General features: G+C 42.8%; 61 non-coding genes and 1 pseudogene across 61 annotated transcripts; all 62 read right to left on the bottom strand.

Moving 5' to 3' along the window:
- Positions 1-246: 246 nt before the first annotated feature.
- LOC145874427 (5S ribosomal RNA) lies at positions 247-365 on the bottom strand. Its single transcript, XR_014390063.1, has one exon. It is a non-coding gene; the product is annotated as a 5S ribosomal RNA (ribosomal RNA).
- A 139-nt stretch (positions 366-504) lies between these two features.
- On the bottom strand, positions 505-623 carry LOC145867937 (5S ribosomal RNA). The gene has a single exon (XR_014383930.1). It is a non-coding gene; the product is annotated as a 5S ribosomal RNA (ribosomal RNA).
- Positions 624-1,032: 409 nt separating this feature from the next.
- LOC145875203 (5S ribosomal RNA) lies at positions 1,033-1,151 on the bottom strand. The gene has a single exon (XR_014390837.1). It is a non-coding gene; the product is annotated as a 5S ribosomal RNA (ribosomal RNA).
- Positions 1,152-1,560: 409 nt separating this feature from the next.
- LOC145875202 (5S ribosomal RNA) lies at positions 1,561-1,679 on the bottom strand. Its single transcript, XR_014390836.1, has one exon. It is a non-coding gene; the product is annotated as a 5S ribosomal RNA (ribosomal RNA).
- Positions 1,680-2,088: 409 nt separating this feature from the next.
- Positions 2,089-2,207, bottom strand: LOC145867799 (5S ribosomal RNA). Its single transcript, XR_014383792.1, has one exon. It is a non-coding gene; the product is annotated as a 5S ribosomal RNA (ribosomal RNA).
- A 139-nt stretch (positions 2,208-2,346) lies between these two features.
- Positions 2,347-2,465, bottom strand: LOC145875201 (5S ribosomal RNA). The gene has a single exon (XR_014390835.1). It is a non-coding gene; the product is annotated as a 5S ribosomal RNA (ribosomal RNA).
- A 139-nt stretch (positions 2,466-2,604) lies between these two features.
- LOC145869692 (5S ribosomal RNA) lies at positions 2,605-2,723 on the bottom strand. The gene has a single exon (XR_014385688.1). It is a non-coding gene; the product is annotated as a 5S ribosomal RNA (ribosomal RNA).
- A 409-nt stretch (positions 2,724-3,132) lies between these two features.
- On the bottom strand, positions 3,133-3,251 carry LOC145874426 (5S ribosomal RNA). The gene has a single exon (XR_014390062.1). It is a non-coding gene; the product is annotated as a 5S ribosomal RNA (ribosomal RNA).
- A 139-nt stretch (positions 3,252-3,390) lies between these two features.
- On the bottom strand, positions 3,391-3,509 carry LOC145867936 (5S ribosomal RNA). Its single transcript, XR_014383929.1, has one exon. It is a non-coding gene; the product is annotated as a 5S ribosomal RNA (ribosomal RNA).
- A 409-nt stretch (positions 3,510-3,918) lies between these two features.
- LOC145875200 (5S ribosomal RNA) lies at positions 3,919-4,037 on the bottom strand. Its single transcript, XR_014390834.1, has one exon. It is a non-coding gene; the product is annotated as a 5S ribosomal RNA (ribosomal RNA).
- A 409-nt stretch (positions 4,038-4,446) lies between these two features.
- LOC145875199 (5S ribosomal RNA) lies at positions 4,447-4,565 on the bottom strand. The gene has a single exon (XR_014390833.1). It is a non-coding gene; the product is annotated as a 5S ribosomal RNA (ribosomal RNA).
- Positions 4,566-4,974: 409 nt separating this feature from the next.
- On the bottom strand, positions 4,975-5,093 carry LOC145875198 (5S ribosomal RNA). Its single transcript, XR_014390832.1, has one exon. It is a non-coding gene; the product is annotated as a 5S ribosomal RNA (ribosomal RNA).
- A 409-nt stretch (positions 5,094-5,502) lies between these two features.
- Positions 5,503-5,621, bottom strand: LOC145867689 (5S ribosomal RNA). Its single transcript, XR_014383682.1, has one exon. It is a non-coding gene; the product is annotated as a 5S ribosomal RNA (ribosomal RNA).
- Positions 5,622-5,760: 139 nt separating this feature from the next.
- LOC145875196 (5S ribosomal RNA) lies at positions 5,761-5,879 on the bottom strand. The gene has a single exon (XR_014390830.1). It is a non-coding gene; the product is annotated as a 5S ribosomal RNA (ribosomal RNA).
- Positions 5,880-6,018: 139 nt separating this feature from the next.
- LOC145874425 (5S ribosomal RNA) lies at positions 6,019-6,137 on the bottom strand. Its single transcript, XR_014390061.1, has one exon. It is a non-coding gene; the product is annotated as a 5S ribosomal RNA (ribosomal RNA).
- Positions 6,138-6,276: 139 nt separating this feature from the next.
- On the bottom strand, positions 6,277-6,395 carry LOC145874423 (5S ribosomal RNA). Its single transcript, XR_014390059.1, has one exon. It is a non-coding gene; the product is annotated as a 5S ribosomal RNA (ribosomal RNA).
- A 409-nt stretch (positions 6,396-6,804) lies between these two features.
- On the bottom strand, positions 6,805-6,923 carry LOC145870806 (uncharacterized; annotated as a pseudogene).
- A 409-nt stretch (positions 6,924-7,332) lies between these two features.
- On the bottom strand, positions 7,333-7,451 carry LOC145874422 (5S ribosomal RNA). Its single transcript, XR_014390058.1, has one exon. It is a non-coding gene; the product is annotated as a 5S ribosomal RNA (ribosomal RNA).
- A 139-nt stretch (positions 7,452-7,590) lies between these two features.
- On the bottom strand, positions 7,591-7,709 carry LOC145867935 (5S ribosomal RNA). Its single transcript, XR_014383928.1, has one exon. It is a non-coding gene; the product is annotated as a 5S ribosomal RNA (ribosomal RNA).
- Positions 7,710-8,118: 409 nt separating this feature from the next.
- LOC145875195 (5S ribosomal RNA) lies at positions 8,119-8,237 on the bottom strand. The gene has a single exon (XR_014390829.1). It is a non-coding gene; the product is annotated as a 5S ribosomal RNA (ribosomal RNA).
- A 409-nt stretch (positions 8,238-8,646) lies between these two features.
- LOC145875194 (5S ribosomal RNA) lies at positions 8,647-8,765 on the bottom strand. The gene has a single exon (XR_014390828.1). It is a non-coding gene; the product is annotated as a 5S ribosomal RNA (ribosomal RNA).
- A 409-nt stretch (positions 8,766-9,174) lies between these two features.
- LOC145867579 (5S ribosomal RNA) lies at positions 9,175-9,293 on the bottom strand. Its single transcript, XR_014383572.1, has one exon. It is a non-coding gene; the product is annotated as a 5S ribosomal RNA (ribosomal RNA).
- Positions 9,294-9,432: 139 nt separating this feature from the next.
- On the bottom strand, positions 9,433-9,551 carry LOC145875193 (5S ribosomal RNA). The gene has a single exon (XR_014390827.1). It is a non-coding gene; the product is annotated as a 5S ribosomal RNA (ribosomal RNA).
- A 139-nt stretch (positions 9,552-9,690) lies between these two features.
- On the bottom strand, positions 9,691-9,809 carry LOC145869691 (5S ribosomal RNA). Its single transcript, XR_014385687.1, has one exon. It is a non-coding gene; the product is annotated as a 5S ribosomal RNA (ribosomal RNA).
- Positions 9,810-10,218: 409 nt separating this feature from the next.
- LOC145874421 (5S ribosomal RNA) lies at positions 10,219-10,337 on the bottom strand. Its single transcript, XR_014390057.1, has one exon. It is a non-coding gene; the product is annotated as a 5S ribosomal RNA (ribosomal RNA).
- A 139-nt stretch (positions 10,338-10,476) lies between these two features.
- Positions 10,477-10,595, bottom strand: LOC145867934 (5S ribosomal RNA). Its single transcript, XR_014383927.1, has one exon. It is a non-coding gene; the product is annotated as a 5S ribosomal RNA (ribosomal RNA).
- A 409-nt stretch (positions 10,596-11,004) lies between these two features.
- On the bottom strand, positions 11,005-11,123 carry LOC145875192 (5S ribosomal RNA). Its single transcript, XR_014390826.1, has one exon. It is a non-coding gene; the product is annotated as a 5S ribosomal RNA (ribosomal RNA).
- Positions 11,124-11,532: 409 nt separating this feature from the next.
- Positions 11,533-11,651, bottom strand: LOC145867470 (5S ribosomal RNA). Its single transcript, XR_014383463.1, has one exon. It is a non-coding gene; the product is annotated as a 5S ribosomal RNA (ribosomal RNA).
- A 139-nt stretch (positions 11,652-11,790) lies between these two features.
- LOC145875191 (5S ribosomal RNA) lies at positions 11,791-11,909 on the bottom strand. The gene has a single exon (XR_014390825.1). It is a non-coding gene; the product is annotated as a 5S ribosomal RNA (ribosomal RNA).
- A 139-nt stretch (positions 11,910-12,048) lies between these two features.
- Positions 12,049-12,167, bottom strand: LOC145874420 (5S ribosomal RNA). The gene has a single exon (XR_014390056.1). It is a non-coding gene; the product is annotated as a 5S ribosomal RNA (ribosomal RNA).
- A 409-nt stretch (positions 12,168-12,576) lies between these two features.
- Positions 12,577-12,695, bottom strand: LOC145875190 (5S ribosomal RNA). Its single transcript, XR_014390824.1, has one exon. It is a non-coding gene; the product is annotated as a 5S ribosomal RNA (ribosomal RNA).
- Positions 12,696-13,104: 409 nt separating this feature from the next.
- On the bottom strand, positions 13,105-13,223 carry LOC145874419 (5S ribosomal RNA). Its single transcript, XR_014390055.1, has one exon. It is a non-coding gene; the product is annotated as a 5S ribosomal RNA (ribosomal RNA).
- Positions 13,224-13,362: 139 nt separating this feature from the next.
- On the bottom strand, positions 13,363-13,481 carry LOC145874418 (5S ribosomal RNA). The gene has a single exon (XR_014390054.1). It is a non-coding gene; the product is annotated as a 5S ribosomal RNA (ribosomal RNA).
- Positions 13,482-13,890: 409 nt separating this feature from the next.
- On the bottom strand, positions 13,891-14,009 carry LOC145875189 (5S ribosomal RNA). The gene has a single exon (XR_014390823.1). It is a non-coding gene; the product is annotated as a 5S ribosomal RNA (ribosomal RNA).
- A 409-nt stretch (positions 14,010-14,418) lies between these two features.
- On the bottom strand, positions 14,419-14,537 carry LOC145867364 (5S ribosomal RNA). The gene has a single exon (XR_014383357.1). It is a non-coding gene; the product is annotated as a 5S ribosomal RNA (ribosomal RNA).
- A 139-nt stretch (positions 14,538-14,676) lies between these two features.
- Positions 14,677-14,795, bottom strand: LOC145875188 (5S ribosomal RNA). The gene has a single exon (XR_014390822.1). It is a non-coding gene; the product is annotated as a 5S ribosomal RNA (ribosomal RNA).
- A 139-nt stretch (positions 14,796-14,934) lies between these two features.
- LOC145874417 (5S ribosomal RNA) lies at positions 14,935-15,053 on the bottom strand. Its single transcript, XR_014390053.1, has one exon. It is a non-coding gene; the product is annotated as a 5S ribosomal RNA (ribosomal RNA).
- A 409-nt stretch (positions 15,054-15,462) lies between these two features.
- On the bottom strand, positions 15,463-15,581 carry LOC145875187 (5S ribosomal RNA). The gene has a single exon (XR_014390821.1). It is a non-coding gene; the product is annotated as a 5S ribosomal RNA (ribosomal RNA).
- Positions 15,582-15,990: 409 nt separating this feature from the next.
- On the bottom strand, positions 15,991-16,109 carry LOC145874416 (5S ribosomal RNA). Its single transcript, XR_014390052.1, has one exon. It is a non-coding gene; the product is annotated as a 5S ribosomal RNA (ribosomal RNA).
- A 139-nt stretch (positions 16,110-16,248) lies between these two features.
- On the bottom strand, positions 16,249-16,367 carry LOC145868331 (5S ribosomal RNA). The gene has a single exon (XR_014384327.1). It is a non-coding gene; the product is annotated as a 5S ribosomal RNA (ribosomal RNA).
- Positions 16,368-16,506: 139 nt separating this feature from the next.
- On the bottom strand, positions 16,507-16,625 carry LOC145875023 (5S ribosomal RNA). Its single transcript, XR_014390657.1, has one exon. It is a non-coding gene; the product is annotated as a 5S ribosomal RNA (ribosomal RNA).
- A 409-nt stretch (positions 16,626-17,034) lies between these two features.
- Positions 17,035-17,153, bottom strand: LOC145871856 (5S ribosomal RNA). Its single transcript, XR_014387487.1, has one exon. It is a non-coding gene; the product is annotated as a 5S ribosomal RNA (ribosomal RNA).
- Positions 17,154-17,292: 139 nt separating this feature from the next.
- LOC145874415 (5S ribosomal RNA) lies at positions 17,293-17,411 on the bottom strand. The gene has a single exon (XR_014390051.1). It is a non-coding gene; the product is annotated as a 5S ribosomal RNA (ribosomal RNA).
- Positions 17,412-17,550: 139 nt separating this feature from the next.
- LOC145874414 (5S ribosomal RNA) lies at positions 17,551-17,669 on the bottom strand. The gene has a single exon (XR_014390050.1). It is a non-coding gene; the product is annotated as a 5S ribosomal RNA (ribosomal RNA).
- Positions 17,670-18,078: 409 nt separating this feature from the next.
- On the bottom strand, positions 18,079-18,197 carry LOC145874412 (5S ribosomal RNA). Its single transcript, XR_014390048.1, has one exon. It is a non-coding gene; the product is annotated as a 5S ribosomal RNA (ribosomal RNA).
- Positions 18,198-18,336: 139 nt separating this feature from the next.
- LOC145874587 (5S ribosomal RNA) lies at positions 18,337-18,455 on the bottom strand. Its single transcript, XR_014390223.1, has one exon. It is a non-coding gene; the product is annotated as a 5S ribosomal RNA (ribosomal RNA).
- A 139-nt stretch (positions 18,456-18,594) lies between these two features.
- On the bottom strand, positions 18,595-18,713 carry LOC145874411 (5S ribosomal RNA). The gene has a single exon (XR_014390047.1). It is a non-coding gene; the product is annotated as a 5S ribosomal RNA (ribosomal RNA).
- A 409-nt stretch (positions 18,714-19,122) lies between these two features.
- LOC145874410 (5S ribosomal RNA) lies at positions 19,123-19,241 on the bottom strand. The gene has a single exon (XR_014390046.1). It is a non-coding gene; the product is annotated as a 5S ribosomal RNA (ribosomal RNA).
- A 139-nt stretch (positions 19,242-19,380) lies between these two features.
- LOC145874409 (5S ribosomal RNA) lies at positions 19,381-19,499 on the bottom strand. Its single transcript, XR_014390045.1, has one exon. It is a non-coding gene; the product is annotated as a 5S ribosomal RNA (ribosomal RNA).
- Positions 19,500-19,908: 409 nt separating this feature from the next.
- On the bottom strand, positions 19,909-20,027 carry LOC145874408 (5S ribosomal RNA). The gene has a single exon (XR_014390044.1). It is a non-coding gene; the product is annotated as a 5S ribosomal RNA (ribosomal RNA).
- A 139-nt stretch (positions 20,028-20,166) lies between these two features.
- On the bottom strand, positions 20,167-20,285 carry LOC145874407 (5S ribosomal RNA). Its single transcript, XR_014390043.1, has one exon. It is a non-coding gene; the product is annotated as a 5S ribosomal RNA (ribosomal RNA).
- Positions 20,286-20,424: 139 nt separating this feature from the next.
- LOC145874406 (5S ribosomal RNA) lies at positions 20,425-20,543 on the bottom strand. The gene has a single exon (XR_014390042.1). It is a non-coding gene; the product is annotated as a 5S ribosomal RNA (ribosomal RNA).
- A 409-nt stretch (positions 20,544-20,952) lies between these two features.
- On the bottom strand, positions 20,953-21,071 carry LOC145874405 (5S ribosomal RNA). Its single transcript, XR_014390041.1, has one exon. It is a non-coding gene; the product is annotated as a 5S ribosomal RNA (ribosomal RNA).
- A 139-nt stretch (positions 21,072-21,210) lies between these two features.
- LOC145874404 (5S ribosomal RNA) lies at positions 21,211-21,329 on the bottom strand. Its single transcript, XR_014390040.1, has one exon. It is a non-coding gene; the product is annotated as a 5S ribosomal RNA (ribosomal RNA).
- Positions 21,330-21,468: 139 nt separating this feature from the next.
- Positions 21,469-21,587, bottom strand: LOC145874403 (5S ribosomal RNA). Its single transcript, XR_014390039.1, has one exon. It is a non-coding gene; the product is annotated as a 5S ribosomal RNA (ribosomal RNA).
- A 409-nt stretch (positions 21,588-21,996) lies between these two features.
- Positions 21,997-22,115, bottom strand: LOC145874401 (5S ribosomal RNA). The gene has a single exon (XR_014390037.1). It is a non-coding gene; the product is annotated as a 5S ribosomal RNA (ribosomal RNA).
- Positions 22,116-22,254: 139 nt separating this feature from the next.
- On the bottom strand, positions 22,255-22,373 carry LOC145874706 (5S ribosomal RNA). The gene has a single exon (XR_014390342.1). It is a non-coding gene; the product is annotated as a 5S ribosomal RNA (ribosomal RNA).
- Positions 22,374-22,782: 409 nt separating this feature from the next.
- Positions 22,783-22,901, bottom strand: LOC145869720 (5S ribosomal RNA). Its single transcript, XR_014385716.1, has one exon. It is a non-coding gene; the product is annotated as a 5S ribosomal RNA (ribosomal RNA).
- Positions 22,902-23,310: 409 nt separating this feature from the next.
- LOC145875599 (5S ribosomal RNA) lies at positions 23,311-23,429 on the bottom strand. The gene has a single exon (XR_014391244.1). It is a non-coding gene; the product is annotated as a 5S ribosomal RNA (ribosomal RNA).
- Positions 23,430-23,839: 410 nt separating this feature from the next.
- LOC145875185 (5S ribosomal RNA) lies at positions 23,840-23,958 on the bottom strand. The gene has a single exon (XR_014390819.1). It is a non-coding gene; the product is annotated as a 5S ribosomal RNA (ribosomal RNA).
- A 409-nt stretch (positions 23,959-24,367) lies between these two features.
- Positions 24,368-24,486, bottom strand: LOC145874981 (5S ribosomal RNA). Its single transcript, XR_014390615.1, has one exon. It is a non-coding gene; the product is annotated as a 5S ribosomal RNA (ribosomal RNA).
- Positions 24,487-24,625: 139 nt separating this feature from the next.
- LOC145874705 (5S ribosomal RNA) lies at positions 24,626-24,744 on the bottom strand. The gene has a single exon (XR_014390341.1). It is a non-coding gene; the product is annotated as a 5S ribosomal RNA (ribosomal RNA).
- Positions 24,745-25,000: the final 256 nt, after the last annotated feature.

Genomic DNA, 25,000 nt, shown 5'->3' with positions numbered 1-25,000 from the left:
AATACAAACTTTATTTCCTTTCATCATTTGAACAGGGCAAAGGAGCACAAAGCACACACAAGCTGCATTCAGCAACAATATTCTTGTTTGTCTTATAAATACAAGGCAGATGCTAATTGAAAACACAAGGAAATTTGATCCTATTAAAAAGGCAGGAAGCTGCATTTAGTCAATTCATCATTAAATGCTTACTACAAGGCAGTGTTGCTGATGAAATAGTGCAGGGGCACACCCTCGTGGACAAAATGCTTACAGCACCTGGTATTCCCAGGCGGTCTCCCATCCAAGTACTAACCAGGCCCGACCCTGCTTAGCTTCCGAGATCAGACGAGATCGGGCGTACCCAGGCTGGTATGGCCGTAAGCGAGAAACAATCTCTTGCTACAACATATATAGTCAAAGTGAGTCTGATAAAACAGATATTTAGTCAATTCATCATTAAATGCTTAATACAAGGCAGTGTTGCTGATGAAATAGTGCAAGAGCACCCCCTCGTGGACAAAATTCTTACAGCACCTGGTATTCCCAGGCGGTCTCCCATCCAAGTACTAACCAGGCCCGACCCTGCTTAGCTTCCGAGATCAGACGAGATCGGGCGTACCCAGGCTGGTATGGCCGTAAGCGAGAAACAATCTCTTGCTACAACATATATAGTCAAAATGAGTCTGATAAACAGACATTGCATTTTCACCAATTAGATAAGCAGCTTGAACTTTGTGTCACTGAAAAAGTAGAAGAAATTATAAACACTGTTCCCATCACTTTTTAGCACAGGTAGTTGGATAAAATACAAACTTTATTTCCTTTCATCATTTGAACAGGGCAAAGGAGCACAAAGCACACACAAGCTGCATTCAGCAACAATATTCTTGTTTGTCTTATAAATACAAGGCAGATGCTAATTGAAAACACAAGGAAATTTGATCCTATTAAAAAGGCAGGAAGCTGCATTTAGTCAATTCATCATTAAATGCTTACTACAAGGCAGTGTTGCTGATGAAATAGTGCAGGGGCACACCCTCGTGGACAAAATGCTTACAGCACCTGGTATTCCCAGGCGGTCTCCCATCCAAGTACTAACCAGGCCCGACCCTGCTTCGCTTCCGAGATCAGACGAGATCGGGCGTACCCAGGCTGGTATGGCCGTAAGCGAGAAACAATCTCTTGCTACAACATATATAGTCAAAGTGAGTGTGATAAACAGACATTGAACTTTCACCAATTAGATAAGCAGCTTGAACTTTGTGTCACTGAAAAAGTAGAAGAAATTACAAACACTGTTCCCATCACTTTTTAGCACAGGTAGTTGGATAAAATACAAACTTTATTTCCTTTCATCATTTGAACAGGGCAAAGGAGCACAAAGCACACACAAGCTGCATTCAGCAACAATATTCTTGTTTGTCTTATAAATACAAGGCAGATGCTAATTGAAAACACAAGGAAATTTGATCCTATTAAAAAGGCAGGAAGCTGCATTTAGTCAATTCATCATTAAATGCTTACTACAAGGCAGTGTTGCTGATGAAATAGTGCAGGGGCACACCCTCGTGGACAAAATGCTTACAGCACCTGGTATTCCCAGGCGGTCTCCCATCCAAGTACTAACCAGGCCCGACCCTGCTTCGCTTCCGAGATCAGACGAGATCGGGCGTACCCAGGCTGGTATGGCCGTAAGCGAGAAACAATCTCTTGCTACAACATATATAGTCAAAGTGAGTGTGATAAACAGACATTGAACTTTCACCAATTAGATAAGCAGCTTGAACTTTGTGTCACTGAAAAAGTAGAAGAAATTACAAACACTGTTCCCATCACTTTTTAGCACAGGTAGTTGGATAAAATACAAACTTTATTTCCTTTCATCATTTGAACAGGGCAAAGGAGCACAAAGCACACACAAGCTGCATTCAGCAACAATATTCTTGTTTGTCTTATAAATACAAGGCAGATGCTAATTGAAAACACAAGGAAATTTGATCCTATTAAAAAGGCAGGAAGCTGCATTTAGTCAATTCATCATTAAATGCTTACTACAAGGCAGTGTTGCTGATGAAATAGTGCAGGGGCACACCCTCGTGGACAAAATGCTTACAGCACCTGGTATTCCCAGGCGGTCTCCCATCCAAGTACTAACCAGGCCCGACCCTGCTTAGCTTCCGAGATCAGACGAGATCGGGCGTACCCAGGATGGTATGGCCGTAAGCGAGAAACAATCTCTTGCTACAACATATATAGTCAAAGTGAGTCTGATAAAACAGATATTTAGTCAATTCATCATTAAATGCTTAATACAAGGCAGTGTTGCTGATGAAATAGTGCAAGAGCACCCCCTCGTGGACAAAATGCTTACAGCACCTGGTATTCCCAGGCGGTCTCCCATCCAAGTACTAACCAGGCCCGACCCTGCTTCGCTTCCGAGATCAGACGAGATCGGGCGTACCCAGGCTGGTATGGCCGTAAGCGAGAAACAATCTCTTGCTACAACATATATAGTCAAAGTGAGTCTGATAAAACAGACATTTAGTCAATTCATCATTAAATGCTTAATACAAGGCAGTGTTGCTGATGAAATAGTGCAAGAGCACCCCCTCGTGGACAAAATGCTTACAGCACCTGGTATTCCCAGGCGGTCTCCCATCCAAGTACTAACCAGGCCCGACCCTGCTTAGCTTCCGAGATCAGACGAGATCGGGCGTACCCACGCTGGTATGGCCGTATGCGAGAAACAATCTCTTGCTACAACATATATAGTCAAAGTGAGTGTGATAAACAGACATTGCATTTTCACCAATTAGATAAGCAGCTTGAACTTTGTGTCACTGAAAAAGTAGAAGAAATTATAAACACAGTTCCCATCACTTTTTAGCACAGGTAGTTGGATAAAATACAAACTTTATTTCCTTTCATCATTTGAACAGGGCAAAGGAGCACAAAGCACACACAAGCTGCATTCAGCAACAATATTCTTGTTTGTCTTATAAATACAAGGCAGATGCTAATTGAAAACACAAGGAAATTTGATCCTATTAAAAAGGCAGGAAGCTGCATTTAGTCAATTCATCATTAAATGCTTACTACAAGGCAGTGTTGCTGATGAAATAGTGCAGGGGCACACCCTCGTGGACAAAATGCTTACAGCACCTGGTATTCCCAGGCGGTCTCCCATCCAAGTACTAACCAGGCCCGACCCTGCTTAGCTTCCGAGATCAGACGAGATCGGGCGTACCCAGGCTGGTATGGCCGTAAGCGAGAAACAATCTCTTGCTACAACATATATAGTCAAAGTGAGTCTGATAAAACAGATATTTAGTCAATTCATCATTAAATGCTTAATACAAGGCAGTGTTGCTGATGAAATAGTGCAAGAGCACCCCCTCGTGGACAAAATTCTTACAGCACCTGGTATTCCCAGGCGGTCTCCCATCCAAGTACTAACCAGGCCCGACCCTGCTTAGCTTCCGAGATCAGACGAGATCGGGCGTACCCAGGCTGGTATGGCCGTAAGCGAGAAACAATCTCTTGCTACAACATATATAGTCAAAATGAGTCTGATAAACAGACATTGCATTTTCACCAATTAGATAAGCAGCTTGAACTTTGTGTCACTGAAAAAGTAGAAGAAATTATAAACACTGTTCCCATCACTTTTTAGCACAGGTAGTTGGATAAAATACAAACTTTATTTCCTTTCATCATTTGAACAGGGCAAAGGAGCACAAAGCACACACAAGCTGCATTCAGCAACAATATTCTTGTTTGTCTTATAAATACAAGGCAGATGCTAATTGAAAACACAAGGAAATTTGATCCTATTAAAAAGGCAGGAAGCTGCATTTAGTCAATTCATCATTAAATGCTTACTACAAGGCAGTGTTGCTGATGAAATAGTGCAGGGGCACACCCTCGTGGACAAAATGCTTACAGCACCTGGTATTCCCAGGCGGTCTCCCATCCAAGTACTAACCAGGCCCGACCCTGCTTCGCTTCCGAGATCAGACGAGATCGGGCGTACCCAGGCTGGTATGGCCGTAAGCGAGAAACAATCTCTTGCTACAACATATATAGTCAAAGTGAGTGTGATAAACAGACATTGAACTTTCACCAATTAGATAAGCAGCTTGAACTTTGTGTCACTGAAAAAGTAGAAGAAATTACAAACACTGTTCCCATCACTTTTTAGCACAGGTAGTTGGATAAAATACAAACTTTATTTCCTTTCATCATTTGAACAGGGCAAAGGAGCACAAAGCACACACAAGCTGCATTCAGCAACAATATTCTTGTTTGTCTTATAAATACAAGGCAGATGCTAATTGAAAACACAAGGAAATTTGATCCTATTAAAAAGGCAGGAAGCTGCATTTAGTCAATTCATCATTAAATGCTTACTACAAGGCAGTGTTGCTGATGAAATAGTGCAGGGGCACACCCTCGTGGACAAAATGCTTACAGCACCTGGTATTCCCAGGCGGTCTCCCATCCAAGTACTAACCAGGCCCGACCCTGCTTCGCTTCCGAGATCAGACGAGATCGGGCGTACCCAGGCTGGTATGGCCGTAAGCGAGAAATAATCTCTTGCTACAACATATATAGTCAAAGTGAGTGTGATAAACAGACATTGAACTTTCACCAATTAGATAAGCAGCTTGAACTTTGTGTCACTGAAAAAGTAGAAGAAATTACAAACACTGTTCCCATCACTTTTTAGCACAGGTAGTTGGATAAAATACAAACTTTATTTCCTTTCATCATTTGAACAGGGCAAAGGAGCACAAAGCACACACAAGCTGCATTCAGCAACAATATTCTTGTTTGTCTTATAAATACAAGGCAGATGCTAATTGAAAACACAAGGAAATTTGATCCTATTAAAAAGGCAGGAAGCTGCATTTAGTCAATTCATCATTAAATGCTTACTACAAGGCAGTGTTGCTGATGAAATAGTGCAGGGGCACACCCTCGTGGACAAAATGCTTACAGCACCTGGTATTCCCAGGCGGTCTCCCATCCAAGTACTAACCAGGCCCGACCCTGCTTCGCTTCCGAGATCAGACGAGATCGGGCGTACCCAGGCTGGTATGGCCGTAAGCGAGAAACAATCTCTTGCTACAACATATATAGTCAAAGTGAGTGTGATAAACAGACATTGAACTTTCACCAATTAGATAAGCAGCTTGAACTTTGTGTCACTGAAAAAGTAGAAGAAATTACAAACACTGTTCCCATCACTTTTTAGCACAGGTAGTTGGATAAAATACAAACTTTATTTCCTTTCATCATTTGAACAGGGCAAAGGAGCACAAAGCACACACAAGCTGCATTCAGCAACAATATTCTTGTTTGTCTTATAAATACAAGGCAGATGCTAATTGAAAACACAAGGAAATTTGATCCTATTAAAAAGGCAGGAAGCTGCATTTAGTCAATTCATCATTAAATGCTTACTACAAGGCAGTGTTGCTGATGAAATAGTGCAGGGGCACACCCTCGTGGACAAAATGCTTACAGCACCTGGTATTCCCAGGCGGTCTCCCATCCAAGTACTAACCAGGCCCGACCCTGCTTAGCTTCCGAGATCAGACGAGATCGGGCGTACCCAGGATGGTATGGCCGTAAGCGAGAAACAATCTCTTGCTACAACATATATAGTCAAAGTGAGTCTGATAAAACAGATATTTAGTCAATTCATCATTAAATGCTTAATACAAGGCAGTGTTGCTGATGAAATAGTGCAAGAGCACCCCCTCGTGGACAAAATGCTTACAGCACCTGGTATTCCCAGGCGGTCTCCCATCCAAGTACTAACCAGGCCCGACCCTGCTTCGCTTCCGAGATCAGACGAGATCGGGCGTACCCAGGCTGGTATGGCCGTAAGCGAGAAACAATCTCTTGCTACAACATATATAGTCAAAGTGAGTCTGATAAAACAGACATTTAGTCAATTCATCATTAAATGCTTAATACAAGGCAGTGTTGCTGATGAAATAGTGCAAGACCACCCCCTCGTGGACAAAATGCTTACAGCACCTGGTATTCCCAGGCGGTCTCCCATCCAAGTACTAACCAGGCCCGACCCTGCTTAGCTTCCGAGATCAGACGAGATCGGGCGTACCCAGGCTGGTATGGCCGTAAGCGAGAAACAATCTCTTGCTACAACATATATAGTCAAAGTGAGTCTGATAAAACAGACATTTAGTCAATTCATCATTAAATGCTTAATACAAGGCAGTGTTGCTGATGAAATAGTGCAAGACCACCCCCTCGTGGACAAAATGCTTACAGCACCTGGTATTCCCAGGCGGTCTCCCATCCAAGTACTAACCAGGCCCGACCCTGCTTAGCTTCCGAGATCAGACGAGATCGGGCGTACCCAGGCTGGTATGGCCGTAAGCTAGAAACAATCTCTTGCTACAACATATATAGTCAAAGTGAGTGTGATAAACAGACATTGCATTTTCACCAATTAGATAAGCAGCTTGAACTTTGTGTCACTGAAAAAGTAGAAGAAATTACAAACACTGTTCCCATCACTTTTTAGCACAGGTAGTTGGATAAAATACAAACTTTATTTCCTTTCATCATTTGAACAGGGCAAAGGAGCACAAAGCACACACAAGCTGCATTCAGCAACAATATTCTTGTTTGTCTTATAAATACAAGGCAGATGCTAATTGAAAACACAAGGAAATTTGATCCTATTAAAAAGGCAGGAAGCTGCATTTAGTCAATTCATCATTAAATGCTTACTACAAGGCAGTGTTGCTGATGAAATAGTGCAGGGGCACACCCTCGTGGACAAAATGCTTACAGCACCTGGTATTCCCAGGCGGTCTCCCATCCAAGTACTAACCAGGCCCGACCCTACTTCGCTTCCGAAATCAGACGAGATCGGGCGTACCCAGGCTGGTATGGCCGTATGGGAGAAACAATCTCTTGCTACAACATATATAGTCAAAGTGAGTGTGATAAACAGACATTGCATTTTCACCAATTAGATAAGCAGCTTGAACTTTGTGTCACTGAAAAAGTAGAAGAAATTACAAACACTGTTCCCATCACTTTTTAGCACAGGTAGTTGGATAAAATACAAACTTTATTTCCTTTCATCATTTGAACAGGGCAAAGGAGCACAAAGCACACACAAGCTGCATTCAGCAACAATATTCTTGTTTGTCTTATAAATACAAGGCAGATGCTAATTGAAAACACAAGGAAATTTGATCCTATTAAAAAGGCAGGAAGCTGCATTTAGTCAATTCATCATTAAATGCTTACTACAAGGCAGTGTTGCTGATGAAATAGTGCAGGGGCACACCCTCGTGGACAAAATGCTTACAGCACCTGGTATTCCCAGGCGGTCTCCCATCCAAGTACTAACCAGGCCCGACCCTGCTTAGCTTCCGAGATCAGACGAGATCGGGCGTACCCAGGCTGGTATGGCCGTAAGCGAGAAACAATCTCTTGCTACAACATATATAGTCAAAGTGAGTCTGATAAAACAGATATTTAGTCAATTCATCATTAAATGCTTAATACAAGGCAGTGTTGCTGATGAAATAGTGCAAGAGCACCCCCTCGTGGACAAAATTCTTACAGCACCTGGTATTCCCAGGCGGTCTCCCATCCAAGTACTAACCAGGCCCGACCCTGCTTAGCTTCCGAGATCAGACGAGATCGGGCGTACCCAGGCTGGTATGGCCGTAAGCGAGAAACAATCTCTTGCTACAACATATATAGTCAAAATGAGTCTGATAAACAGACATTGCATTTTCACCAATTAGATAAGCAGCTTGAACTTTGTGTCACTGAAAAAGTAGAAGAAATTATAAACACTGTTCCCATCACTTTTTAGCACAGGTAGTTGGATAAAATACAAACTTTATTTCCTTTCATCATTTGAACAGGGCAAAGGAGCACAAAGCACACACAAGCTGCATTCAGCAACAATATTCTTGTTTGTCTTATAAATACAAGGCAGATGCTAATTGAAAACACAAGGAAATTTGATCCTATTAAAAAGGCAGGAAGCTGCATTTAGTCAATTCATCATTAAATGCTTACTACAAGGCAGTGTTGCTGATGAAATAGTGCAGGGGCACACCCTCGTGGACAAAATGCTTACAGCACCTGGTATTCCCAGGCGGTCTCCCATCCAAGTACTAACCAGGCCCGACCCTGCTTCGCTTCCGAGATCAGACGAGATCGGGCGTACCCAGGCTGGTATGGCCGTAAGCGAGAAACAATCTCTTGCTACAACATATATAGTCAAAGTGAGTGTGATAAACAGACATTGAACTTTCACCAATTAGATAAGCAGCTTGAACTTTGTGTCACTGAAAAAGTAGAAGAAATTACAAACACTGTTCCCATCACTTTTTAGCACAGGTAGTTGGATAAAATACAAACTTTATTTCCTTTCATCATTTGAACAGGGCAAAGGAGCACAAAGCACACACAAGCTGCATTCAGCAACAATATTCTTGTTTGTCTTATAAATACAAGGCAGATGCTAATTGAAAACACAAGGAAATTTGATCCTATTAAAAAGGCAGGAAGCTGCATTTAGTCAATTCATCATTAAATGCTTACTACAAGGCAGTGTTGCTGATGAAATAGTGCAGGGGCACACCCTCGTGGACAAAATGCTTACAGCACCTGGTATTCCCAGGCGGTCTCCCATCCAAGTACTAACCAGGCCCGACCCTGCTTCGCTTCCGAGATCAGACGAGATCGGGCGTACCCAGGCTGGTATGGCCGTAAGCGAGAAACAATCTCTTGCTACAACATATATAGTCAAAGTGAGTGTGATAAACAGACATTGAACTTTCACCAATTAGATAAGCAGCTTGAACTTTGTGTCACTGAAAAAGTAGAAGAAATTACAAACACTGTTCCCATCACTTTTTAGCACAGGTAGTTGGATAAAATACAAACTTTATTTCCTTTCATCATTTGAACAGGGCAAAGGAGCACAAAGCACACACAAGCTGCATTCAGCAACAATATTCTTGTTTGTCTTATAAATACAAGGCAGATGCTAATTGAAAACACAAGGAAATTTGATCCTATTAAAAAGGCAGGAAGCTGCATTTAGTCAATTCATCATTAAATGCTTACTACAAGGCAGTGTTGCTGATGAAATAGTGCAGGGGCACACCCTCGTGGACAAAATGCTTACAGCACCTGGTATTCCCAGGCGGTCTCCCATCCAAGTACTAACCAGGCCCGACCCTGCTTAGCTTCCGAGATCAGACGAGATCGGGCGTACCCAGGATGGTATGGCCGTAAGCGAGAAACAATCTCTTGCTACAACATATATAGTCAAAGTGAGTCTGATAAAACAGATATTTAGTCAATTCATCATTAAATGCTTAATACAAGGCAGTGTTGCTGATGAAATAGTGCAAGAGCACCCCCTCGTGGACAAAATGCTTACAGCACCTGGTATTCCCAGGCGGTCTCCCATCCAAGTACTAACCAGGCCCGACCCTGCTTCGCTTCCGAGATCAGACGAGATCGGGCGTACCCAGGCTGGTATGGCCGTAAGCGAGAAACAATCTCTTGCTACAACATATATAGTCAAAGTGAGTCTGATAAAACAGACATTTAGTCAATTCATCATTAAATGCTTAATACAAGGCAGTGTTGCTGATGAAATAGTGCAAGAGCACCCCCTCGTGGACAAAATGCTTACAGCACCTGGTATTCCCAGGCGGTCTCCCATCCAAGTACTAACCAGGCCCGACCCTGCTTAGCTTCCGAGATCAGACGAGATCGGGCGTACCCACGCTGGTATGGCCGTATGCGAGAAACAATCTCTTGCTACAACATATATAGTCAAAGTGAGTGTGATAAACAGACATTGCATTTTCACCAATTAGATAAGCAGCTTGAACTTTGTGTCACTGAAAAAGTAGAAGAAATTATAAACACAGTTCCCATCACTTTTTAGCACAGGTAGTTGGATAAAATACAAACTTTATTTCCTTTCATCATTTGAACAGGGCAAAGGAGCACAAAGCACACACAAGCTGCATTCAGCAACAATATTCTTGTTTGTCTTATAAATACAAGGCAGATGCTAATTGAAAACACAAGGAAATTTGATCCTATTAAAAAGGCAGGAAGCTGCATTTAGTCAATTCATCATTAAATGCTTACTACAAGGCAGTGTTGCTGATGAAATAGTGCAGGGGCACACCCTCGTGGACAAAATGCTTACAGCACCTGGTATTCCCAGGCGGTCTCCCATCCAAGTACTAACCAGGCCCGACCCTGCTTAGCTTCCGAGATCAGACGAGATCGGGCGTACCCAGGCTGGTATGGCCGTAAGCGAGAAACAATCTCTTGCTACAACATATATAGTCAAAGTGAGTCTGATAAAACAGATATTTAGTCAATTCATCATTAAATGCTTAATACAAGGCAGTGTTGCTGATGAAATAGTGCAAGAGCACCCCCTCGTGGACAAAATTCTTACAGCACCTGGTATTCCCAGGCGGTCTCCCATCCAAGTACTAACCAGGCCCGACCCTGCTTAGCTTCCGAGATCAGACGAGATCGGGCGTACCCAGGCTGGTATGGCCGTAAGCGAGAAACAATCTCTTGCTACAACATATATAGTCAAAATGAGTCTGATAAACAGACATTGCATTTTCACCAATTAGATAAGCAGCTTGAACTTTGTGTCACTGAAAAAGTAGAAGAAATTATAAACACTGTTCCCATCACTTTTTAGCACAGGTAGTTGGATAAAATACAAACTTTATTTCCTTTCATCATTTGAACAGGGCAAAGGAGCACAAAGCACACACAAGCTGCATTCAGCAACAATATTCTTGTTTGTCTTATAAATACAAGGCAGATGCTAATTGAAAACACAAGGAAATTTGATCCTATTAAAAAGGCAGGAAGCTGCATTTAGTCAATTCATCATTAAATGCTTACTACAAGGCAGTGTTGCTGATGAAATAGTGCAGGGGCACACCCTCGTGGACAAAATGCTTACAGCACCTGGTATTCCCAGGCGGTCTCCCATCCAAGTACTAACCAGGCCCGACCCTGCTTCGCTTCCGAGATCAGACGAGATCGGGCGTACCCAGGCTGGTATGGCCGTAAGCGAGAAACAATCTCTTGCTACAACATATATAGTCAAAGTGAGTGTGATAAACAGACATTGAACTTTCACCAATTAGATAAGCAGCTTGAACTTTGTGTCACTGAAAAAGTAGAAGAAATTACAAACACTGTTCCCATCACTTTTTAGCACAGGTAGTTGGATAAAATACAAACTTTATTTCCTTTCATCATTTGAACAGGGCAAAGGAGCACAAAGCACACACAAGCTGCATTCAGCAACAATATTCTTGTTTGTCTTATAAATACAAGGCAGATGCTAATTGAAAACACAAGGAAATTTGATCCTATTAAAAAGGCAGGAAGCTGCATTTAGTCAATTCATCATTAAATGCTTACTACAAGGCAGTGTTGCTGATGAAATAGTGCAGGGGCACACCCTCGTGGACAAAATGCTTACAGCACCTGGTATTCCCAGGCGGTCTCCCATCCAAGTACTAACCAGGCCCGACCCTGCTTAGCTTCCGAGATCAGACGAGATCGGGCGTACCCAGGATGGTATGGCCGTAAGCGAGAAACAATCTCTTGCTACAACATATATAGTCAAAGTGAGTCTGATAAAACAGATATTTAGTCAATTCATCATTAAATGCTTAATACAAGGCAGTGTTGCTGATGAAATAGTGCAAGAGCACCCCCTCGTGGACAAAATGCTTACAGCACCTGGTATTCCCAGGCGGTCTCCCATCCAAGTACTAACCAGGCCCGACCCTGCTTCGCTTCCGAGATCAGACGAGATCGGGCGTACCCAGGCTGGTATGGCCGTAAGCGAGAAACAATCTCTTGCTACAACATATATAGTCAAAGTGAGTCTGATAAAACAGACATTTAGTCAATTCATCATTAAATGCTTAATACAAGGCAGTGTTGCTGATGAAATAGTGCAAGACCACCCCCTCGTGGACAAAATGCTTACAGCACCTGGTATTCCCAGGCGGTCTCCCATCCAAGTACTAACCAGGCCCGACCCTGCTTAGCTTCCGAGATCAGACGAGATCGGGCGTACCCAGGCTGGTATGGCCGTAAGCTAGAAACAATCTCTTGCTACAACATATATAGTCAAAGTGAGTGTGATAAACAGACATTGCATTTTCACCAATTAGATAAGCAGCTTGAACTTTGTGTCACTGAAAAAGTAGAAGAAATTACAAACACTGTTCCCATCACTTTTTAGCACAGGTAGTTGGATAAAATACAAACTTTATTTCCTTTCATCATTTGAACAGGGCAAAGGAGCACAAAGCACACACAAGCTGCATTCAGCAACAATATTCTTGTTTGTCTTATAAATACAAGGCAGATGCTAATTGAAAACACAAGGAAATTTGATCCTATTAAAAAGGCAGGAAGCTGCATTTAGTCAATTCATCATTAAATGCTTACTACAAGGCAGTGTTGCTGATGAAATAGTGCAGGGGCACACCCTCGTGGACAAAATGCTTACAGCACCTGGTATTCCCAGGCGGTCTCCCATCCAAGTACTAACCAGGCCCGACCCTGCTTCGCTTCCGAGATCAGACGAGATCGGGCGTACCCAGGCTGGTATGGCCGTAAGCGAGAAACAATCTCTTGCTACAACATATATAGTCAAAGTGAGTGTGATAAACAGACATTGCATTTTCACCAATTAAATAAGCAGCTTGAACTTTGTGTCACTGAAAAAGTAGAAGAAATTATAAACACTGTTCCCATCACTTTTTAGCACAGGTAGTTGGATAAAATACAAACTTTATTTCCTTTCATCATTTGAACAGTGCAAAGGAGCACAAAGCACACACAAGCTGCATTCAGCAACAATATTCTTGTTTGTCTTATAAATACAAGGCAGATGCTAATTGAAAACACAAGGAAATTTGATCCTATTAAAAAGGCAGGAAGCTGCATTTAGTCAATTCATCATTAAATGCTTACTACAAGGCAGTGTTGCTGATGAAATAGTGCAGGGGCACACCCTCGTGGACAAAATGCTTACAGCACCTGGTATTCCCAGGCGGTCTCCCATCCAAGTACTAACCAGGCCCGACCCTGCTTAGCTTCCGAGATCAGACGAGATCGGGCGTACCCAGGCTGGTATGGCCGTAAGCGAGAAACAATCTCTTGCTACAACATATATAGTCAAAGTGAGTCTGATAAAACAGATATTTAGTCAATTCATCATTAAATGCTTAATACAAGGCAGTGTTGCTGATGAAATAGTGCAAGAGCACCCCCTCGTGGACAAAATGCTTACAGCACCTGGTATTCCCAGGCGGTCTCCCATCCAAGTACTAACCAGGCCCGACCCTGCTTAGCTTCCGAGATCAGACGAGATCGGGCGTACCCAGGCTGGTATGGCCGTAAGCGAGAAACAATCTCTTGCTACAACATATATAGTCAAAATGAGTCTGATAAACAGACATTGCATTTTCACCAATTAGATAAGCAGCTTGAACTTTGTGTCACTGAAAAAGTAGAAGAAATTATAAACACTGTTCCCATCACTTTTTAGCACAGGTAGTTGGATAAAATACAAACTTTATTTCCTTTCATCATTTGAACAGGGCAAAGGAGCACAAAGCACACACAAGCTGCATTCAGCAACAATATTCTTGTTTGTCTTATAAATACAAGGCAGATGCTAATTGAAAACACAAGGAAATTTGATCCTATTAAAAAGGCAGGAAGCTGCATTTAGTCAATTCATCATTAAATGCTTACTACAAGGCAGTGTTGCTGATGAAATAGTGCAGGGGCACACCCTCGTGGACAAAATGCTTACAGCACCTGGTATTCCCAGGCGGTCTCCCATCCAAGTACTAACCAGGCCCGACCCTGCTTCGCTTCCGAGATCAGACGAGATCGGGCGTACCCAGGCTGGTATGGCCGTAAGCGAGAAACAATCTCTTGCTACAACATATATAGTCAAAGTGAGTGTGATAAACAGACATTGAACTTTCACCAATTAGATAAGCAGCTTGAACTTTGTGTCACTGAAAAAGTAGAAGAAATTACAAACACTGTTCCCATCACTTTTTAGCACAGGTAGTTGGATAAAATACAAACTTTATTTCCTTTCATCATTTGAACAGGGCAAAGGAGCACAAAGCACACACAAGCTGCATTCAGCAACAATATTCTTGTTTGTCTTATAAATACAAGGCAGATGCTAATTGAAAACACAAGGAAATTTGATCCTATTAAAAAGGCAGGAAGCTGCATTTAGTCAATTCATCATTAAATGCTTACTACAAGGCAGTGTTGCTGATGAAATAGTGCAGGGGCACACCCTCGTGGACAAAATGCTTACAGCACCTGGTATTCCCAGGCGGTCTCCCATCCAAGTACTAACCAGGCCCGACCCTGCTTAGCTTCCGAGATCAGACGAGATCGGGCGTACCCAGGATGGTATGGCCGTAAGCGAGAAACAATCTCTTGCTACAACATATATAGTCAAAGTGAGTCTGATAAAACAGATATTTAGTCAATTCATCATTAAATGCTTAATACAAGGCAGTGTTGCTGATGAAATAGTGCAAGAGCACCCCCTCGTGGACAAAATGCTTACAGCACCTGGTATTCCCAGGCGGTCTCCCATCCAAGTACTAACCAGGCCCGACCCTGCTTCGCTTCCGAGATCAGACGAGATCGGGCGTACCCAGGCTGGTATGGCCGTAAGCGAGAAAGAATCTCTTGCTACAACATATATAGTCAAAGTGAGTCTGATAAAACAGACATTTAGTCAATTCATCATTAAATGCTTAATACAAGGCAGTGTTGCTGATGAAATAGTGCAAGACCACCCCCTCGTGGACAAAATGCTTACAGCACCTGGTATTCCCAGGCGGTCTCCCATCCAAGTACTAACCAGGCCCGACCCTGCTTAGCTTCCGAGATCAGACGAGATCGGGCGTACCCAGGCTGGTATGGCCGTAAGCTAGAAACAATCTCTTGCTACAACATATATAGTCAAAGTGAGTGTGATAAACAGACATTGCATTTTCACCAATTAGATAAGCAGCTTGAACTTTGTGTCACTGAAAAAGTAGAAGAAATTACAAACACTGTTCCCATCACTTTTTAGCACAGGTAGTTGGATAAAATACAAACTTTATTTCCTTTCATCATTTGAACAGGGCAAAGGAGCACAAAGCACACACAAGCTGCATTCAGCAACAATATTCTTGTTTGTCTTATAAATACAAGGCAGATGCTAATTGAAAACACAAGGAAATTTGATCCTATTAAAAAGGCAGGAAGCTGCATTTAGTCAATTCATCATTAAATGCTTACTACAAGGCAGTGTTGCTGATGAAATAGTGCAGGGGCACACCCTCGTGGACAAAATGCTTACAGCACCTGGTATTCCCAGGCGGTCTCCCATCCAAGTACTAACCAGGCCCGACCCTGCTTCGCTTCCGAGATCAGACGAGATCGGGCGTACCCAGGCTGGTATGGCCGTAAGCGAGAAACAATCTCTTGCTACAACATATATAGTCAAAGTGAGTGTGATAAACAGACATTGCATTTTCACCAATTAAATAAGCAGCTTGAACTTTGTGTCACTGAAAAAGTAGAAGAAATTATAAACACTGTTCCCATCACTTTTTAGCACAGGTAGTTGGATAAAATACAAACTTTATTTCCTTTCATCATTTGAACAGTGCAAAGGAGCACAAAGCACACACAAGCTGCATTCAGCAACAATATTCTTGTTTGTCTTATAAATACAAGGCAGATGCTAATTGAAAACACAAGGAAATTTGATCCTATTAAAAAGGCAGGAAGCTGCATTTAGTCAATTCATCATTAAATGCTTACTACAAGGCAGTGTTGCTGATGAAATAGTGCAGGGGCACACCCTCGTGGACAAAATGCTTACAGCACCTGGTATTCCCAGGCGGTCTCCCATCCAAGTACTAACCAGGCCCGACCCTGCTTAGCTTCCGAGATCAGACGAGATCGGGCGTACCCAGGCTGGTATGGCCGTAAGCGAGAAACAATCTCTTGCTACAACATATATAGTCAAAGTGAGTCTGATAAAACAGATATTTAGTCAATTCATCATTAAATGCTTAATACAAGGCAGTGTTGCTGATGAAATAGTGCAAGAGCACCCCCTCGTGGACAAAATGCTTACAGCACCTGGTATTCCCAGGCGGTCTCCCATCCAAGTACTAACCAGGCCCGACCCTGCTTAGCTTCCGAGATCAGACGAGATCGGGCGTACCCACGCTGGTATGGCCGTAAGCGAGAAACAATCTCTTGCTACAACATATATAGTCAAAGTGAGTCTGATAAAACAGATATTTAGTCAATTCATCATTAAATGCTTAATACAAGGCAGTGTTGCTGATGAAATAGTGCAAGAGCACCCCCTCGTGGACAAAATGCTTACAGCACCTGGTATTCCCAGGCGGTCTCCCATCCAAGTACTAACCAGGCCCGACCCTGCTTAGCTTCCGAGATCAGACGAGATCGGGCGTACCCAGGCTGGTATGGCCATAAGCGAGAAACAATCTCTTGCTACAACATATATAGTCAAAGTGAGTGTGATAAACAGACATTGCATTTTCACCAATTAGATAAGCAGCTTGAACTTTGTGTCACTGAAAAAGTAGAAGAAATTACAAACACTGTTCCCATCACTTTTTAGCACAGGTAGTTGGATAAAATACAAACTTTATTTCCTTTCATCATTTGAACAGGGCAAAGGAGCACAAAGCACACACAAGCTGCATTCAGCAACAATATTCTTGTTTGTCTTATAAATACAAGGCAGATGCTAATTGAAAACACAAGGAAATTTGATCCTATTAAAAAGGCAGGAAGCTGCATTTAGTCAATTCATCATTAAATGCTTACTACAAGGCAGTGTTGCTGATGAAATAGTGCAGGGGCACACCCTCGTGGACAGAATGCTTACAGCACCTGGTATTCCCAGGCGGTCTCCCATCCAAGTACTAACCAGGCCCAACCCTGCTTAGCTTCCGAGATCAGACGAGATCGGGCGTACCCAGGCTGGTATGGCCGTAAGCGAGAAACAATCTCTTGCTACAACATATATAGTCAAAGTGAGTCTGATAAAACAGATATTTAGTCAATTCATCATTAAATGCTTCATACAAGGCAGTGTTGCTGATGAAATAGTGCAAGAGCACCCCCTCGTGGACAAAATGCTTACAGCACCTGGTATTCCCAGGCGGTCTCCCATCCAAGTACTAACCAGGCCCGACCCTGCTTAGCTTCCGAGATCAGACGAGATCGGGCGTACCCAGGCTGGTATGGCCGTAAGCGAGAAACAATCTCTTGCTACAACATATATAGTCAAAGTGAGTCTGATAAAACAGATATTTAGTCAATTCATCATTAAATGCTTAATACAAGGCAGTGTTGCTGATGAAATAGTGCAAGAGCACCCCCTCGTGGACAAAATGCTTACAGCACCTGGTATTCCCAGGCGGTCTCCCATCCAAGTACTAACCAGGCCCGACCCTGCTTAGCTTCCGAGATCAGACGAGATCGGGCGTACCCAGGCTGGTATGGCCGTAAGCGAGAAACAATCTCTTGCTACAACATATATAGTCAAAGTGAGTGTGATAAACAGACATTGCATTTTCACCAATTAGATAAGCAGCTTGAACTTTGTGTCACTGAAAAAGTAGAAGAAATTACAAACACTGTTCCCATCACTTTTTAGCACAGGTAGTTGGATAAAATACAAACTTTATTTCCTTTCATCATTTGAACAGGGCAAAGGAGCACAAAGCACACACAAGCTGCATTCAGCAACAATATTCTTGTTTGTCTTATAAATACAAGGCAGATGCTAATTGAAAACACAAGGAAATTTGATCCTATTAAAAAGGCAGGAAGCTGCATTTAGTCAATTCATCATTAAATGCTTACTACAAGGCAGTGTTGCTGATGAAATAGTGCAGGGGCACACCCTCGTGGACAAAATGCTTACAGCACCTGGTATTCCCAGGCGGTCTCCCATCCAAGTACTAACCAGGCCCGACCCTGCTTAGCTTCCGAGATCAGACGAGATCGGGCGTACCCAGGCTGGTATGGCCGTAAGCGAGAAACAATCTCTTGCTACAACATATATAGTCAAAGTGAGTCTGATAAAACAGATATTTAGTCAATTCATCATTAAATGCTTAATACAAGGCAGTGTTGCTGATGAAATAGTGCAAGAGCACCCCCTCGTGGACAAAATGCTTACAGCACCTGGTATTCCCAGGAGGTCTCCCATCCAAGTACTAACCAGGCCCGACCCTGCTTCACTTCCGAGATCAGACGAGATCGGGCGTACCCAGGCTGGTATGGCCGTAAGCGAGAAACAATCTCTTGCTACAACATATATAGTCAAAGTGAGTCTGATAAAACAGATATTTATTCAATTCATCATTAAATGCTTAATACAAGGCAGTGTTGCTGATGAAATAGTGCAAGAGCACCCCCTCGTGGACAAAATGCTTACAGCACCTGGTATTCCCAGGCGGTCTCCCATCCAAGTACTAACCAGGCCCGACCCTGCTTAGCTTCCGAGATCAGACGAGATCGGGCGTACCCAGGCTGGTATGGCCGTAAGCGAGAAACAATCTCTTGCTACAACATATATAGTCAAAGTGAGTGTGATAAACAGACATTGCATTTTCACCAATTAGATAAGCAGCTTGAACTTTGTGTCACTGAAAAAGTAGAAGAAATTACAAACACTGTTCCCATCACTTTTTAGCACAGGTAGTTGGATAAAATACAAACTTTATTTCCTTTCATCATTTGAACAGGGCAAAGGAGCACAAAGCACACACAAGCTGCATTCAGCAACAATATTCTTGTTTGTCTTATAAATACAAGGCAGATGCTAATTGAAAACACAAGGAAATTTGATCCTATTAAAAAGGCAGGAAGCTGCATTTAGTCAATTCATCATTAAATGCTTACTACAAGGCAGTGTTGCTGATGAAATAGTGCAGGGGCACACCCTCGTGGACAAAATGCTTACAGCACCTGGTATTCCCAGGCGGTCTCCCATCCAAGTACTAACCAGGCCCGACCCTGCTTAGCTTCCGAGATCAGACGAGATCGGGCGTACCCAGGCTGGTATGGCCGTAAGCGAGAAACAATCTCTTGCTACAACATATATAGTCAAAGTGAGTCTGATAAAACAGATATTTAGTCAATTCATCATTAAATGCTTAATACAAGGCAGTGTTGCTGATGAAATAGTGCAAGAGCACCCCCTCGTGGACAAAATGCTTACAGCACCTGGTATTCCCAGGCGGTCTCCCATCCAAGTACTAACCAGGCCCGACCCTGCTTAGCTTCCGAGATCAGACGAGATCGGGCGTACCCAGGCTGGTATGGCCGTAAGCGAGAAACAATCTCTTGCTACAACATATATAGTCAAAGTGAGTGTGATAAACAGACATTGCATTTTCACCAATTAGATAAGCAGCTTGAACTTTGTGTCACTGAAAAAGTAGAAGAAATTACAAACACTGTTCCCATCACTTTTTAGCACAGGTAGTTGGATAAAATACAAACTTTATTTCCTTTCATCATTTGAACAGGGCAAAGGAGCACAAAGCACACACAAGCTGCATTCAGCAACAATATTCTTGTTTGTCTTATAAATACAAGGCAGATGCTAATTGAAAACACAAGGAAATTTGATCCTATTAAAAAGGCAGGAAGCTGCATTTAGTCAATTCATCATTAAATGCTTACTACAAGGCAGTGTTGCTGATGAAATAGTGCAGGGGCACACCCTCGTGGACAAAATGCTTACAGCACCTGGTATTCCCAGGCGGTCTCCCATCCAAGTACTAACCAGGCCCGACCCTGCTTAGCTTCCGAGATCAGACGAGATCGGGCGTACCCAGGCTGGTATGGCCGTAAGCGAGAAACAATCTCTTGCTACAACATATATAGTCAAAGTGAGTCTGATAAAACAGATATTTAGTCAATTCATCATTAAATGCTTAATACAAGGCAGTGTTGCTGATGAAATAGTGCAAGAGCACCCCCTCGTGGACAAAATGCTTACAGCACCTGGTATTCCCAGGCGGTCTCCCATCCAAGTACTAACCAGGCCCGACCCTGCTTAGCTTCCGAGATCAGACGAGATCGGGCGTACCCAGGCTGGTATGGCCGTAAGCGAGAAACAATCTCTTGCTACAACATATATAGTCAAAGTGAGTCTGATAAAACAGATATTTAGTCAATTCATCATTAAATGCTTAATACAAGGCAGTGTTGCTGATGAAATAGTGCAAGAGCACCCCCTCGTGGACAAAATGCTTACAGCACCTGGTATTCCCAGGCGGTCTCCCATCCAAGTACTAACCAGGCCCGACCCTGCTTAGCTTCCGAGATCAGACGAGATCGGGCGTACCCAGGCTGGTATGGCCGTAAGCGAGAAACAATCTCTTGCTACAACATATATAGTCAAAGTGAGTGTGATAAACAGACATTGCATTTTCACCAATTAGATAAGCAGCTTGAACTTTGTGTCACTGAAAAAGTAGAAGAAATTACAAACACTGTTCCCATCACTTTTTAGCACAGGTAGTTGGATAAAATACAAACTTTATTTCCTTTCATCATTTGAACAGGGCAAAGGAGCACAAAGCACACACAAGCTGCATTCAGCAACAATATTCTTGTTTGTCTTATAAATACAAGGCAGATGCTAATTGAAAACACAAGGAAATTTGATCCTATTAAAAAGGCAGGAAGCTGCATTTAGTCAATTCATCATTAAATGCTTACTACAAGGCAGTGTTGCTGATGAAATAGTGCAGGGGCACACCCTCGTGGACAAAATGCTTACAGCACCTGGTATTCCCAGGCGGTCTCCCATCCAAGTACTAACCAGGCCCGACCCTGCTTAGCTTCCGAGATCAGACGAGATCGGGCGTACCCAGGCTGGTATGGCCGTAAGCGAGAAACAATCTCTTGCTACAACATATATAGTCAAAGTGAGTCTGATAAAACAGATATTTAGTCAATTCATCATTAAATGCTTAATACAAGGCAGTGTTGCTGATGAAATAGTGCAAGAGCACCCCCTCGTGGACAAAATGCTTACAGCACCTGGTATTCCCAGGCGGTCTCCCATCCAAGTACTAACCAGGCCCGACCCTGCTTAGCTTCCGAGATCAGACGAGATCGGGCGTACCCAGGCTGGTATGGCCGTAAGCGAGAAACAATCTCTTGCTACAACATATATAGTCAAAGTGAGTCTGATAAAACAGATATTTAGTCAATTCATCATTAAATGCTTAATACAAGGCAGTGTTGCTGATGAAATAGTGCAAGAGCACCCCCTCGTGGACAAAATGCTTACAGCACCTGGTATTCCCAGGCGGTCTCCCATCCAAGTACTAACCAGGCCCGACCCTGCTTAGCTTCCGAGATCAGACGAGATCGGGCGTACCCAGGCTGGTATGGCCGTAAGCGAGTAACAATCTCTTGCTACAACATATATAGTCAAAATGAGTCTTATAAACAGACATTGCATTTTCACCAATTAGATAAGCAGCTTGAACTTTGTGTCACTGAAAAAGTAGAAGAAATTATAAACACTGTTCCCATCACTTTTTAGCACAGGTAGTTGGATAAAATACAAACTTTATTTCCTTTCATCATTTGAACAGGGCAAAGGAGCACAAAGCACACACAAGCTGCATTCAGCAACAATATTCTTGTTTGTCTTATAAATACAAGGCAGATGCTAATTGAAAACACAAGGAAATTTGATCCTATTAAAAAGGCAGGAAGCTGCATTTAGTCAATTCATCATTAAATGCTTACTACAAGGCAGTGTTGCTGATGAAATAGTGCAGGGGCACACCCTCGTGGACAAAATGCTTACAGCACCTGGTATTCCCAGGCGGTCTCCCATCCAAGTACTAACCAGGCCCGACCCTGCTTAGCTTCCGAGATCAGACGAGATCGGGCGTACCCAGGCTGGTATGGCCGTAAGCGAGAAGCAATCTCTTGCTACAACATATATAGTCAAAGTGAGTCTGATAAAACAGATATTTAGTCAATTCATCATTAAATGCTTAATACAAGGCAGTGTTGCTGATGAAATAGTGCAAGAGCACCCCCTCGTGGACAAAATGCTTACAGCACCTGGTATTCCCAGGCGGTCTCCCATCCAAGTACTAACCAGGCCCGGCCCTGCTTAGCTTCCGAGATCAGACGAGATCGGGCGTACCCAGGCTGGTATGGCCGTAAGCGAGAAACAATCTCTTGCTACAACATATATAGTCAAAGTGAGTGTGATAAACAGACATTGCATTTTCACCAATTAGATAAGCAGCTTGAACTTTGTGTCACTGAAAAAGTAGAAGAAATTATAAACACTGTTCCCATCACTTTTTAGCACAGGTAGTTGGATAAAATACAAACTTTATTTCCTTTCATCATTTGAACAGGGCAAAGGAGCACAAAGCACACACAAGCTGCATTCAGCAACAATATTCTTGTTTGTCTTATAAATACAAGGCAGATGCTAATTGAAAACACAAGGAAATTTGATCCTATTAAAAAGGCAGGAAGCTGCATTTAGTCAATTCATCATTAAATGCTTACTACAAGGCAGTGTTGCTGATGAAATAGTGCAGGGGCACACCCTCGTGGACAAAATGCTTACAGCACCTGGTATTCCCAGGCGGTCTCCCATCCAAGTACTAACAAGGCCCGACCCTGCTTCGCTTCCGAGATCAGACGAGATCGGGCGTACCCAGGCTGGTATGGCCGTAAGCGAGAAACAATCTCTTGCTACAACATATATAGTCAAAGTGAGTGTGATAAACAGACATTGCATTTTCACCAATTAGATAAGCAGCTTGAACTTTGTGTCACTGAAAAAGTAGAAGAAATTACAAACACTGTTCCCATCACTTTTTAGCACAGGTAGTTGGATAAAATACAAACTTTATTTCCTTTCATCATTTGAACAGGGCAAAGGAGCACAAAGCACACACAAGCTGCATTCAGCAACAATATTCTTGTTTGTCTTATAAATACAAGGCAGATGCTAATTGAAAACACAAGGAAATTTGATCCTATTAAAAAGGCAGGAAGCTGCATTTAGTCAATTCATCATTAAATGCTTACTACAAGGCAGTGTTGCTGATGAAATAGTGCAGGGGCACACCCTCGTGGACAAAATGCTTACAGCACCTGGTATTCCCAGGCGGTCTCCCATCCAAGTACTAACCAGGCCCGACCCTGCTTAGCTTCCGAGATCAGACGAGATCGGGCGTACCCAGGCTGGTATGGCCGTAAGTGAGAAACAATCTCTTGCTACAACATATATAGTCAAAATGAGTCTGATAAACAGACATTGCATTTTCACCAATTAGATAAGCAGCTTGAACTTTGTGTCACTGAAAAAGTAGAAGAAATTATAAACACTGTTCCCATCACTTTTTAGCACAGGTAGTTGGATAAAATACAAACTTTATTTCCTTTCATCATTTGAACAGGGCAAAGGAGCACAAAGCACACACAAGCTGCATTCAGCAACAATATTCTTGTTTGTCTTATAAATACAAGGCAGATTTCTAATTGAAAACACAAGGAAATTTGATCCTATTAAAAAGGCAGGAAGCTGCATTTAGTCAATTCATCATTAAATGCTTACTACAAGGCAGTGTTGCTGATGAAATAGTGCAGGGGCACACCCTCGTGGACAAAATGCTTACAGCACCTGGTATTCCCAGGCGGTCTCCCATCCAAGTACTAACCAGGCCCGACCCTGCTTCGCTTCCGAGATCAGACGAGATCGGGCGTACCCAGGCTGGTATGGCCGTAAGCGAGAAACAATCTCTTGCTACAACATATATAGTCAAAGTGAGTGTGATAAACAGACATTGCATTTTCACCAATTAGATAAGCAGCTTGAACTTTGTGTCACTGAAAAAGTAGAAGAAATTACAAACACTGTTCCCATCACTTTTTAGCACAGGTAGTTGGATAAAATACAAACTTTATTTCCTTTCATCATTTGAACAGGGCAAAGGAGCACAAAGCACACACAAGCTGCATTCAGCAACAATATTCTTGTTTGTCTTATAAATACAAGGCAGATGCTAATTGAAAACACAAGGAAATTTGATCCTATTAAAAAGGCAGGAAGCTGCATTTAGTCAATTCATCATTAAATGCTTACTACAAGGCAGTGTTGCTGATGAAATAGTGCAGGGGCACACCCTCGTGGACAAAATGCTTACAGCACCTGGTATTCCCAGGCGGTCTCCCATCCAAGTACTAACCAGGCCCGACCCTGCTTAGCTTCCGAGATCAGACGAGATCGGGGGTACCCAGGCTGGTATGGCCGTAAGCGAGAAGCAATCTCTTGCTACAACATATATAGTCAAAGTGAGTCTGATAAAACAGATATTTAGTCAATTCATCATTAAATGCTTAATACAAGGCAGTGTTGCTGATGAAATAGTGCAAGAGCACCCCCTCGTGGACAAAATGCTTACAGCACCTGGTATTCCCAGGCGGTCTCCCATCCAAGTACTAACCAGGCCCGGCCCTGCTTAGCTTCCGAGATCAGACGAGATCGGGCGTACCCAGGCTGGTATGGCCGTAAGCGAGAAACAATCTCTTGCTACAACATATATAGTCAAAGTGAGTGTGATAAACAGACATTGCATTTTCACCAATTAGATAAGCAGCTTGAACTTTGTGTCACTGAAAAAGTAGAAGAAATTATAAACACTGTTCCCATCACTTTTTAGCACAGGTAGTTGGATAAAATACAAACTTTATTTCCTTTCATCATTTGAACAGGGCAAAGGAGCACAAAGCACACACAAGCTGCATTCAGCAACAATATTCTTGTTTGTCT

The sequence above is a fragment of the Salmo salar genome, unplaced genomic scaffold (assembly GCF_965601325.2).
Source record: "Salmo salar unplaced genomic scaffold, fSalSal1 ptg000293l, whole genome shotgun sequence".
Lineage (NCBI taxonomy): Eukaryota > Metazoa > Chordata > Actinopteri > Salmoniformes > Salmonidae > Salmo > Salmo salar.
This window is presented reverse-complemented; position numbering and strand designations above follow the sequence as displayed.